Source organism: Nuphar pumila, chromosome 8 (genome assembly GCF_984573655.1).
Source record: "Nuphar pumila chromosome 8, dmNupPumi1.hap1.1, whole genome shotgun sequence".
Classification (NCBI taxonomy): Eukaryota; Viridiplantae; Streptophyta; class Magnoliopsida; order Nymphaeales; family Nymphaeaceae; genus Nuphar; species Nuphar pumila.
The window spans coordinates 104,347,706-104,361,068 of record NC_143256.1 but is presented as its reverse complement, the minus strand read 5'-3'; positions in this window follow the sequence as shown (position 1 = coordinate 104,361,068).

Genomic DNA, 13,363 nt, shown 5'->3' with positions numbered 1-13,363 from the left:
TCTTTATTACCAAAATAAAAAGAGTTAATTAAATAATTAACTAACTAAGGAAGTATGGCCCTATGCAGATGGCTTAAACAAAATAAATAAATAGTTTTATTACAGATCCAATAAAATAAAAGAACTAAAAATCCTAAGCTAAAACGAAAATGGCTCCCTGAGGTAATGCATATTTTCTTGAACTTTTTCTTTTCTGAGGGCTCCCTGAGGACACTTTTGAGGGCTTGAGGGGACCTCAGAGGGTACTTTTAGGGCACAAAAATGGCTCTATTGCATGTTCCAACGCTTCCCTGCAAAACAAAAAAACCAAGAACACAGCAGAACCACAACACTAAACACGATCTACACTGAAAATTCAACAAACTAAGATTTAAACTAACTAATAACAAACCATTAAAAGATGAATTAGTATAACTAACTAACAAATTATATGCACTGGATAACTAACTACTAGCACGAAAGAAAACACATTGATGACTAACAATTCATGAACTAACAATTAAACTAATAAAGAAACAAATTAAACAAATAAGCAATGTTAAGCAAATCAAGAATAAGAAAGAAAATGATAATACATAGAAAAACACAAGAGTTAAGCTAACTCGACTAAGTCTATTATTATGCTAACTACACTAAGATCTAATTAAGCTAATCTAACCTAAAAAACAGTAAATGCTATCAACCTAATTGCTGAAAAGAATAAGCAAGAAAATTTAAGAATGCTTATGAATCAATGCTGTGAAATAAACTAGTAAAAACTAACTAATGAAGAAATTTCTATACTTCTAACCTAAAAAAATAAAGTATAATGGGCTGATTAACTACTACCTATATGCTAAAGAAAGACTATTGCAGTGACGTTAAGTACACAAACCGTGAACAAAACATAAAAACAAAAGGCAAACTGATAAAACAAAACAGTGTATGTGCTATGAATAAGGTAAACTAACTATTGAAATAAGTAAGATGTGAAATAATTAACATCAAAGGCAATCAATTAATGCAGCACTATGCTACTTCAAAGAAAGCTAGCTATGGTCGTACCTAATAAAATTAAGACATCTAATGAAACTAATCTAGTAAAATAAAACATCTAATAAAAATAAGAACGACTACTTTTAATGACTTAATAGAATTATTCTAAATCACACTTAACTATGCAACGCAGCAACCCCATTGAACCGAGTTTCAATCAAGAAAATAAATAAATAAATATATTGTTGATCTTTAACTAGATATTGACGCTACAACCTACATTGATCACGCGGTTTTATGTAGCAGGTAGTTCAGCAGAGGATCATACGTTGATCTAATTGCAACGACCAGCATGCAAGCAACCGGTTTTGACAGACCAAATCAACGTCTAATATGCTTTGTGATCAGATTCAATTGAACCGACCTGCTATAAACTGGAAATCCCTGGATTTTTCTAGATCAGTGTTTCCTATTCAGTGCCAACCATTGTGCAGCACCCAACAAAATAACAAACCTGATTTCGAGGATGACTTCCGATCAGATTTGTCTAGCAAGCAAAAACGTGCTGAATCACAATGGAGTTTTTGATCTTCCAAACTAAAATGAATCTGCATATTCACGCATATCGGGTCAATGGATCTCAGCCAGATCTTCGACTGTGTGGCTCATACGATGAACAAAACATGATTCTACTTTTTATTCTGTACTACTTGCATAATCAAGGAAGATCAAATACAATAAAAAACTGAATAAAACTAAATTTTAAGGGTGCATATGAACTACTTTATGATATGAAAACAAAACAAATATAACTTATGTTATGCTATATGTGATGAAAACACAAAAATTTAAATATGATGCAATGCTTAATGTAATGAAAAACCTAAATCTACGATGAAAAAGATAGAGAAAGAAACAAATCGTGATTTGCTTTCGATGGAGGGGTTGAGAAGAAGAGAAGACGGTCAATCCAGCTGCATCCACACTGCCCTGATGAAGAAGAAGTTGTCGATGACGAAAGGGTTTGAAGCTTGAAAAAAAAAAGGAAAAGAAGAAGAAGAAGAGGAGAACAAGGAGAAAAAGAAATCGGCAAAAAAGAGAGGAAAAGCAAGGGAGAGAGAAGAGGGAGGCAAGAAGGAGGGAAAGCAAGAAGGCTGCTGGAAAAAACAGTCTCCATGGCTGGAAAAGATGTATTTATAAAGATCTAATTAGGTTAAAACATGTTTTTTCAAAAAGAGTTTGAAGATTTTTGCTAATTTCCAAAACAATGTCTCTTATGAAAAACATGTTTTTCTAAAAATCAAAACTTACTAAACTAATTAAAATTTAGCTAATATAAGCCTAAACTAATTGAACTACAATTAAGAAAAACTAAATCTAATAAAAACACTAAAACTGTAGGGAAAGCTTTGAAAAAACTAATTTTCTGATAAAATTCAATTCAATGCGGCTTCTCAAAACTAACAATAAAAATGGGTTTTTAGAGCGATTTTAACATGGATCATGCATAAATAATGATTAATAAAATACAAATATTATGCATGATCACTAAGCTAAAAATAAAAGAAGAAGAGTCTTCAATGCTCTAGCTTATAGTCTTTTTGATGTGTTTGATTTATGTTTTTTCTTTCCTATTGAGGACTCTATATTAAGGGACTCTCTGAGGGTCTCGGAGGGCCTTTTGAGGAGACCTTTTAGGGACCTCGGGGGCTTTTTGAGGGTACTTTTGAGGCCCTACTATATGTTCAACCGCTTTTCTTCAAGACAAAATTACAAAATGAGCACAAAACAATAAAAAATTAGTGAAAAATTCAATGTTAGTTTGATAAAAAATCACAAAAACAAGAATCTAACTACTAATAACAAATTAACTACATGTAACAACTATAAACTAACATGTAACAACTAAAACACCAAATAACAAAATAGCAAAAATAACTAACTAACAATCAAGAAACCAATTTGTAACAAACTAATGACAAATTAACTAAAAGACAAAAACTAATAACAAACTTAATGAATCTAATAAGAACCGTTGTATGGAATATGAATGTAAACTAATAACAAAATCTGGAAATAAATTAAAAGTTAACCTTCTAACCTATCTAATTAAATCAAATTAAAAGTATGAATTAAAAAGAAAGCAAGAAACCGACTAATAATTTTTAACAAACTAACTAATTTAATTGCAAGATTAAAACTCAACTAAGTTGACCTGGATTGAATATTTTGATCTAACTAAATTTAAAACTACCTCTCTATAGCTAATACTATTGCATAAAAAATAATATTAACTATGCTAGAAGGAAAACGATAATTGCACTAACGGCTAAATTGGTTAATGTGTATTTAAACTAACTATTCTACTTTACATGCAAAATTAAAAATCAAAGCTAACTAAGATTAACGTAAATAAATATAATCTACCTTAATAAGTCTAAAATAACGTTATCTATAGAAATTATGCTTAAGCTAAAATATTAAAAGAAAGCACATGACGGTTAAAGAAAACAATAATTAGATGAAAGAGTAAATCGAAAGTTAATTAACTAACTAATGTTAAATTAAAGTAAACTAATCTAGTGTCATTAGACTAAAACTAACATTGATCTAATTACTATAAAAAGAAAAATAGAATTTGACGTGACTCTGAAACTGTAATATATATATATATATATATATATAATAAAATACAACTATCTAATCGGCTACTAATGAAATCTATTTAAAACAATAATCAATGATTTTAAATAACTAACTCTAGTCTAACTAATGAATGGAAAATTTCTGGAATTAAAATACTAACTATTTAACTGATAAAAGAAAACAAAAATTAAATCTAAGCTATTCGGCTGACTGAAAATATAAAGGCATTAAACCGACTAATGTATTTCCTATCGATTTTTTTCTAGTTTATGAAATAACGATTTATCATTAATTAAAACTCAACACAACTAATCTAATATGCTAAAAACAGTAAAAAACATGATTTGATTAATAAATAGCCTAACCTAAAACAAAAAATAAATAGGATATAACCAGATCTAATATAAAAAATTAAAAAGAATAGAAGAAACTAAAAAAACTAATCGGCTAACCTGAAAAATTCTATTTAATTAAATCTAAATAGATACCGAATAATAAAACCTATTCTAAATTTAACATAAACTAAATCTGACCTAATTTAAATAAAATATAATGTGGTTACGAGAAAACACCTAACTGTATACATTGATTCAATTAAAATAATATGACTCTACACGAAAATCAAAAAAATCGACTATACTAAGCCAAACTATTATATATATATATATATATATATTTTTTTTTAGATGATAAAAAAAAATAACTAGAACTCACCTAAACTACATGCAATGAATATGTGATGAACTATATGCAATGATATGATGTATGTATGCTATGAAGCAAATAAAACTAAGATAACTATGAAACTACGAAGAGATGAGAGAGAAGAAACATAACTCACGATCTGTTTCCGATTGAGGGGTTGAGGAGAAGAAAGTGGTCTTACCTTTGAGCTGCGCATGCCTCTGTTGAGAGGGGGTAAGAAGAACCAGCACCAGAAAAAGGTTAGAAGCAAGACGAAAATGAGAGAGAAAGGAAGAGAACGAGGGATAACCGATTGGGAACGAGGAGGGGAAAGAGAAGAGAAGAGGGAGAAGAGGCCTATGTTTTTTCAAGAGGGAAAAATGTGTTCCATGGCTGAAAACATATTATTTATACTAAAAGATTAGGTTACATATTTTTTTTTAGAAAACTCTAATTAATTTTCAATAATTTCAAAATAGTACTTCTGAAAAAACATGTTTCATAGACAAGACTCTTCTAAACCGAATGAAATACTAATTAAACACTTCTAAACTAATTAGACTAAGAATTAAAAAGTTTTAAACAAAACTAAACACTAAAAAATGTAGGTAAAAACTTGAAATATGCAATTTTTTCCTTTATTTTCAATTTAAAGAAGTTTCTCAAAAACACTGATAAGAATGAGTTTTTAATGCAATTTTTCAATAGATCATGCATAAAATTGTATGAATAAAATATAAAATATATGCATGATCAAATTCTCTCATGCTTATCGTTTGCTAGTTCTCGAGCAAACTGACCCTGAACAGAAAGCAAAAGATAAACTAAATAAAGCAAAAACCTAACTCACTTTCGTAGGAATCACGATTGCATTTAGCATATGCAATAAGCCCTTTAAACCCCTGGGTTACCCCAGTGGATGAGTAAGTTCTCGTGAGACTTTGCAGTGATGCTACCCACAAACATCTCTGTCATGTATACATAAATATTCAACTTCACTAAGTATTAGGTACTTAAGGAGTTTATTTTCACAAATATTTCATGTCGTTACACTTTTAAGACATATTTAGAGTCTTTACCTGCCACCACTGAACAAAAGCTTTTTCCTTTACTTTTTTAAATATTGTAATCATTTATGCTTTATTCTTAGAAAATCAAATATACACATGTCATTGTTTATTTTCCCTCATATATTTTTTTGCACAGGTTTCTCAAAAATTATTTCTAAGAAGTAAACTTTATCTTTATGCTCTTGATTTTTATTTTTTTTATTTTTCCAGATTTTCAATTTTTTCATATTTTTTATTTCTTTTTGTTGAGTACTATATCAAATTTTTAATTTTCATGACCCGTATAATGAGCTTTGGATCAGTGACTCCTAGGTCAGATGACCTTAGGGCACCAGATACAAAGTATCCCTCTCACTTAATTGCTCAATTCACTAGACCTTCAATTTTTATAGTTTTACGTATAACTTTCTTCTTTATCAAGTGCAATGTCAACATCTATTAGGCTCTCTATAAAGTTCATGTAACAGGCTTTTAGGCCGGTGGCTCCCAAACCATTTGAGACATCCTCTCTAGCGAGCGTAGATTTGCTTGGTTGCTTCAGGGTATTATTTTTTGATGGATGGTGGAGGTGGTTTTCCATCTAGTTCAGACAGAGTAAGCAACTACAATCTTCTCTAATGATAATGATCACAGGACTGTTGGCATGTATCCTTCTTAAAGTCTTCCTAGACAAAAGTTCACCATGACATATATGAAGACTCAATTTCCTTATCAAGCCTTGGGTCTTGTCCCTATTTTTCTAGTTTGGTTATTCTTGCAAATAGAACCATTTCAAAGTGTGCTAGGGTTGGACTGGTCTCTTTTGGATCTTGATTTTGCTACTTATGATCCTGTTTTGATCTTTTGTGGTTTTGGGTGGCCCTAATACTATCATGCTAGCCAGTGTTCTAGAACATTGATGTTAGACCTTAGAGACTTGACTCGTCATCTGACTTATTTGATTTTTCTCCTAAAATAGTTTTAGTACTTAGCATCTCTCCTGGGACAAAATGAGGATGTTCTAACCATTTTTTGGTTATTTATTTCTTTTTCTTTTTTTGATGTATCATAATCCTTCTCTAGAATTAGTCTTTGAGATATGGATAGACATTTGGATTCCTTAGTTCTCCTTTCTCAGTCCTTTGAAAGGTAGGTATTTCATTTTTAAGACCATTGGTCATATATTGGTGTACTTGGCAAATTTGAGATATTCTTTGTAGTGTTTAAATTTAGAGTTATCAATTCTTTCTACTGGCTTGAAGAATCTGAGCCTTTTTTAACAATCCATAATTGCTACTTTGGAAGTTCTACCAGTATTTGTTTTGATATCTGCCGATGAGGTTTCACCCTTTTCCCATATGAAGGGGATATCTGTCAGTTACTTAGAATGAGGAATCATGGGTTATGTCACTCTGATTATTGGATCATCAGTGAAGACCATGATGATTTGATCTTTCCATGGGATTTTGATGTATTGGTGATAAGTAGATAGAACTACTTTCAGCTCGTGAATCCATGGTCAACCCAAAAAGAGGTTATAAGATGCAAGAATGTCCACCATATAAAATAGAGTTTGGTGGGATACATTTCCAATTTCAACGTCCATTATTATCATCCCCAAGGTTGTGACATTTCCATGACTTCTATGAGAGATTATTGGAATTAGGTAAACTTGTGATCCTGGGACCAATTTTGATTCCACTTTGAACTTGGGAGTTTTTGTTTCTTCTCCCTTTGTGGTTTATATTGTTCTGGACGTGTGTACAATACTTGAGGCTTTTGTTGATTCTAACTCTACGGTGGTCCACACTGTTGTCTTTTGTTCCTTACAAGATTTATGATGCTAACTTAACTTTTTGGGTCAAAGTTTTTGGTCTCGATATCCATGTTGTTCCTGATTTTTACCAGTAGTTCGTTATACATTTTTCTTTTATGATTAGACTCCATCCAGCTAGCCACATCTATAAGCTCTACAAAGGTATCATATATTTTGGTAGCAAAGAGTCTCTTTAATGGTTTGGTTGAAGTTATTCATGATTAGACTGATAGCATGAGACTCGATAATCAGATCCTTTATAAAATGGTATATGGATCTTTCATCTATTTATAAAGTCTTGTGCATCTTCATCTTTCTTTTGCCTAAGATCATATAGCTAGTTGATCGTGGGCAGAGTATTCAGTTTGAATATGAATCTTTTGATAAAGAGATTTATTAAGGTTTGGAATTATCAGATCTAGTGGATGTCCACGGTAGAGAACCAAGACAGAGCTCTTCCTTCTAAGCTCCTCGAAAACCATTGTATCAGATCTCGATCATTGTTGAGACAACCTTAACAAGCATCCAAGAACAAGGTGATATGGGTATTGGGGTTTTCAGTCTCGTTGAATTTTATAAACTTCCTAGATATGAAACTCAGAGGTTCAATATCCTAGCTTAGGACAAAATCCTAGATTTTATATGGTCTCCTTTGTCATTTAGCTCCCTTCATCTGATGGGTCACATTTTAGAGTTCCTCTTCAAGGTTCTGAACTCATTCTTTATACTCAATTTGCTTGGAAGACGTTGTATAGACTGTTGGGATGACTACTTCTGAAACACTGATGGGCTGAACTTTTCTGACTAAGATGTTCTGACTCCTTTGTCTATGCACCTGCTTGCAACTCTTCAACTTAGCTTCCTTTTTGAAGAATTTTTGTTGAATCTCCTATATCAAGAACTTAAAAATGGCATTGGAGTTTTTCAAGTATTCTAAAATGAATTTGTTCAGAAACTCTTAGGCTACCCATTTGTCCTTATTTGTGTCCATAAATTGAATATTGTCCTCATCCTCTTCCTCTTTTTTTTAGTTTTGATGAATTTAGATCTTCCATTATGGGTTCATTAATACCATATAGAATTGCTCTTAAATCTTGGAGCAGAGTCTCATCTAACAAAGTCTTAACTCTCGAGTGCCTCTGGGTAATTTTTTTGGATTCTTGAATCAATTTTGGATCCTAGAATGAGATTGATTAGGCGTGTTAAGGGTCTCAAAACCCTACCCCAACTCAAATGTGGATTGGTTCATTGAAAGATTCATAGACTCTTTTTGTAGAACCATAATTTAGGATATAATAGAAACAAGGGTTCAAACAAGTCAAACAACACAAGATCAAGATTTTGAAAACAAGTTTCCTATTTCTCTTCGAATGCTCCACGAATCTATGAGGACTGCTCCAGATAGATTCTACAAGGACAAGCTTTTATCTGTACAAGACTTTTTTGCGATATACCGAAACTAAGGTTCCAAGTAGTATGAAGGGATTATCGGTCTCCTTGGTCCACCACTAATATACTCAAACTTAAGGCTTTTGGTACTAGTGGAAGATCCAAAATGATAGGACACATTGAAGGGTTTTGAAAATCCGAGCAATAAAATGAATTTTCTACAATTAGAGTCCTTAGAATTATGGATAAAAATAAAGAGCATAGATGAAGCATTCATTGTTTTTCAATCAAAGTGTTTTTCTAACTTGTTTGGTGTTTGATATTTTTCTAGGAAAATCTAGATGACATGCAATATTCTAGCAAGATTTTATGTTATTTTTTTAAACTAAAGTTAGGAAAATTAAACACCTAGTCTACCTAGTATTTTTACCTAAGAAAACTGAAAGGAAACACGTAAGAAAAATGCTATTGTTTTGTATCAAAAATAGTTTTCACGTGAAAAATAAAAATAGATTGGATCTTTGAATCTGAATATGGACCTTATCCAAAAGATGTATCTGAGTCAAAATGATATAGTCAAGACTTAAGAATCAGGATGCAAACATGGTTTTAGAAACCAGGGCTCTGAAACCCAAAAAAACAAAAACAAATTTGATATGCCAAAAGAGGTGCTTTTCTAAAATTTTCCTAAGTCAAAAATAGTAGTAGGCGTTGCTACTTATTTTTCCCCAAGAAACTCATGAGTTAGAGAAAAGCCAAAACAAAGGAAAGACGAAAAATTAGTAGATCTTTTCGATGGTATATGGCATGCCAAACACCACAAAAAATTGTCAATTAGCGACGGATATTGGCGATGGATTTTTTCCGTCGCAACGTTGCGGTGGATTAGCGAGAGAAACTAATCTGTCGCTAAGTCGCAACACACGTGACGGTTAGCAATGGATTTGTTGACGAAAGTTTTTCCGTCGCTACGTAGCGACAACGTTAGTGACTAAAATCTTCCGTTGCTAACTGGTCATGTAAATTTATGATGGTGTTGCGATAGAATTAGGTCATCGCCAAATCCGCTGTTAATTTCCCCGTAAATCCTTAATCAGAGCCCTTTTTTCTCTTTCCTATTTTGCCTCTCCCGCCCGCTCGACACACTCCTTCGCCACCCGACGCACTCCCCGGCCCACTGCCCGGCCCGTCGCCCCCCGAACCGTCGCCCCTCGCCCGCCACCCGGCGTCTCCCAGGTAAATCCCTCTTTTTTTTGGCAGGGGGGCGCCTGCCTCTTTTATTTTTTCCGGCAGGGGGTTGCCCTCCCTGCCTCGTTTGTTTTTACCGGCAGAGGGGGGCGACCCCCTGCCGCATTTTGTTTGTTTCGGCAGGGGGGCAACCCCTGCCTCGTTGTTTTATTCGGGCAGGGGGGCACCCCCTGCTTTTCCGGTAGGGGGTCGCCCCCTGCCACTTTTTTTTTCCGGCAGGGGGGACGACCTCCCTGCCTAGTTGATTTATTCAGGCAGGGGGTCGCCCCTCTGCTTTTTTGGCAGGGGGTCGCCCCTCTGCCTCGTTTGTTTTTTTTGGCAGGCGAGCGACCCCCTACCGCATTTTGTTTTTTCCGGCAGGGGGGCGACCCCCCTGCCTCGTTGTTTTATTCTCTGTGGTTTGATGCTCAGTATCTGTTCTTTTTTTATTATTATTATTACAATTCCGTATGCTTCTCTGCAATGGTAAGCCAAATGTAGCATCTCATTTAGCACTCTTTTCTTATTTTCTAAGTTCTCGTTTGTTGTTGTATGATGTTCACTTCAATCGCCTCATTCTTCTCATTTCCATTTTGTTGGCATTAGTATCACCAGCCATGTTATTTCCATTTGGATATCTTCAGCCATGATCGCACAATTATATGATTTAGCCTTCTGCATCTAGATATTGCATCATATTCCTATGCCTATTCATTTTTATTTTCTGTTAGTATTGTCTCTACATTACATTTTGCCCCTTTATTTCTTCTTTTAGTCACGTCCATGTTTCTGTGTACTGACTGTTATGGTTCATATACCTGCATTTTCATTCAGATTCGTACTTCGTCGCATCATTCCCCCTCTCTCATCTGCATCTTTCATTTTTATTACATACGCATTGCATCACTACATCCAGTGTTTTGATTTCCAGGTAAGCCCATTAATTTTCTATGCTCACATTTCATTACATTCTTTGTATGCAATGTATGATGTTTAGTTTAGCAATACCTACATAATATTTTGCTTTCTAGCAGTAGTTTCATTTCATCATCTTGCATGCGATAGAGTCTTGTGGCTGATTTGACGCCATTCACCTATTTCTCTGTGGATGTTAACATATGAAGGCTATTGTCTTATTAATCAAACACCCTCATCATTATAAGCTTGAGCCAAAATGCCTCATGTATTGGTCAGGTAATGGATCCATACCCTTATAGATTCCCTTCCCCACATTAAACTTATTTTGGTGTTAACCAGAATAAAGAAAGCCGACATCATATTGCCTTTTCTGGTGGCTCACTTGCTACCTCAACAGACTAGAAAGGTAGGTGCCATGAGAATTGAATGCCTTGTTCATGTTTCTAATTTGCGGTAAAATTAGGATTTATTGAGCTAAGATTGGATGTCTTGGCTATAATTTCTGATTTATCCTGATTGGCTGAGCATCACTTTTGCTAATCTTTGGCACCATACCTTTACATCCATACCCACACTCACTTTCCCACTTGCTGCACATCAGCAACTCTGGCCACACTTACCCTTTTGTATATAGCACTAACAGGTCATTTGCAACATCTCGTACATTGCATTTACCTTCTAGCTCCACTGACTGGCTATGTTAAGTGCATGATTGATGATATAAGAACCCCTATGTTGCTGCCTTTTAAAAGAAGTATGTCAACATGTTGTATGCCATCAATTTCTGCAAATCGAGTTGCAGTTGCTGGAGATATGTCCTGTTGCTGTAAAGACAATTTACCAGCATAGGCAATTGAGTTGTTGCCTATTAAGTTGTCGCCGATAAAGGTAAGTTACAGACTAACTGTTGTTAAAGTTAATGTGTCATATATGATCAATGCATCAGTTAGGACCATTGTGATGTACTGACTAGAAGCACTCTGAATAGCATTACTGGCCTTCACCCATACACTTCTTTGTTGTAATTGCAGCAACCCCTGACTGCTACTGTATCCAGCATCCATTCCACCTGCACATGATATAAATCTTTTTACTGTATCTCACCTTCACAATATCATACCCCAACAACTCATATTTTCAGCACTTTGCACTAATAGGCTACCTATAGTCATCTCTTCATAGTAATATCTTGTCACCACCATTTGCTTGCGTTCTTGCATACAGCATTAGTGTGTCATTAGCTATTACATTTAGGCTTCACCTTCCCTGCACTACATAGTTTCACAATAATGATGCATCTGCATAGCCATTGTAGTGCTCCCCCATTTCGCATTTTACATAGCATCTCATTTGACATTTTACCTCATATCATTATATTTACGTTTCCATGATCACATATAACATACATTCTAGTTCTAAAATAGTCCATTAGCTTTCCTTTTTCATATTCTGTGCTTTGCCTTATTCTAACCCTGTTTTGCAGGAAAGATATAAGGTATCATGTTTTCTTTCTAGATTAGGATTCTGACATTTTAAATCTAAAATTTCAATAATGTAATAGTTAGATCTAATGAAAATTCTTTACATTTCAATCCTAGATTAGAATATATGAGCATGTATATTTTTTTAGAAATGCTTGTTTCATACCATTTTTCTTCTTTATTCCAAAAATTTCACGAATGGAAACACGAATGGCATGTGCACCATTCTAATAAAAGGTGATTAAATCCTAAGTTGACGATTTTCATCAATGGCCATAGTCAAGGTGTGAACAAAACTTAGAATTTTCATCTTTTATGCAATAACATTGGATCCACACTAGATCTCTTTTCAAAAATCATCATATTTTCCAAATATTTTCTCCCTTTATCAGAGTTTAACTTAAAATTAACTCAAAACATATATCAATGGCCATAGTCAGGATATATTGAGAGTTAATTTCATTTTAAACCCTATAAAGGCACCAAAAGAATGTTTTATTCTTCACTTAAATTTAAATACGATTATTATATAATACATTTTATGACCATAGTCAGAAATGTATTATATCTTCAATCTTATTTCAATTCATTTAAAGAATGAAATACGTTTTTCAAAATTCAATTTTAAATTCTTTTAATCCATTCATCATCTAGGATAAAATTACATCATATTTTCAAAATTCTTTTTTAAAATTCAAGTGATTTTTTAGAATATTTTCAAATATCTTCTTCATTTTTCAAATCAATCTTCAATTTTTATTTCAATTCATCTTTCTGTCTCATTTTAAAATTCAAAATTCAATTTCAAGGACCCATTTGACTTTGAAAATTCAAATTCACTCCTATATTCCAAATTCAATCCAAACGCAACTTCAAAGTTCAATTTAACTTTGAAAAAATTCAAATTTATTTTCATTTCCAATTTCCAATTTCCAATTTCCAATTTCCAATTTCCAATTTCCAATTTCAAATTCAATTTAGCATTTCAGATCAAGTTTCAAAGTTCAATTTAACTTTGAAATTTCTGATTCATCTTCTGATTTCAAAACTCAAGCTTCAAATCAAGTTTATCTTTTATTTTTCAAAATCTTCAAAGTTCTATCTAAAGATTGAGTCTTGATTCTCAATTCAAAATCAAGGTTTTGAGATTCATTCTGAATGTATTGCAATACTTGATT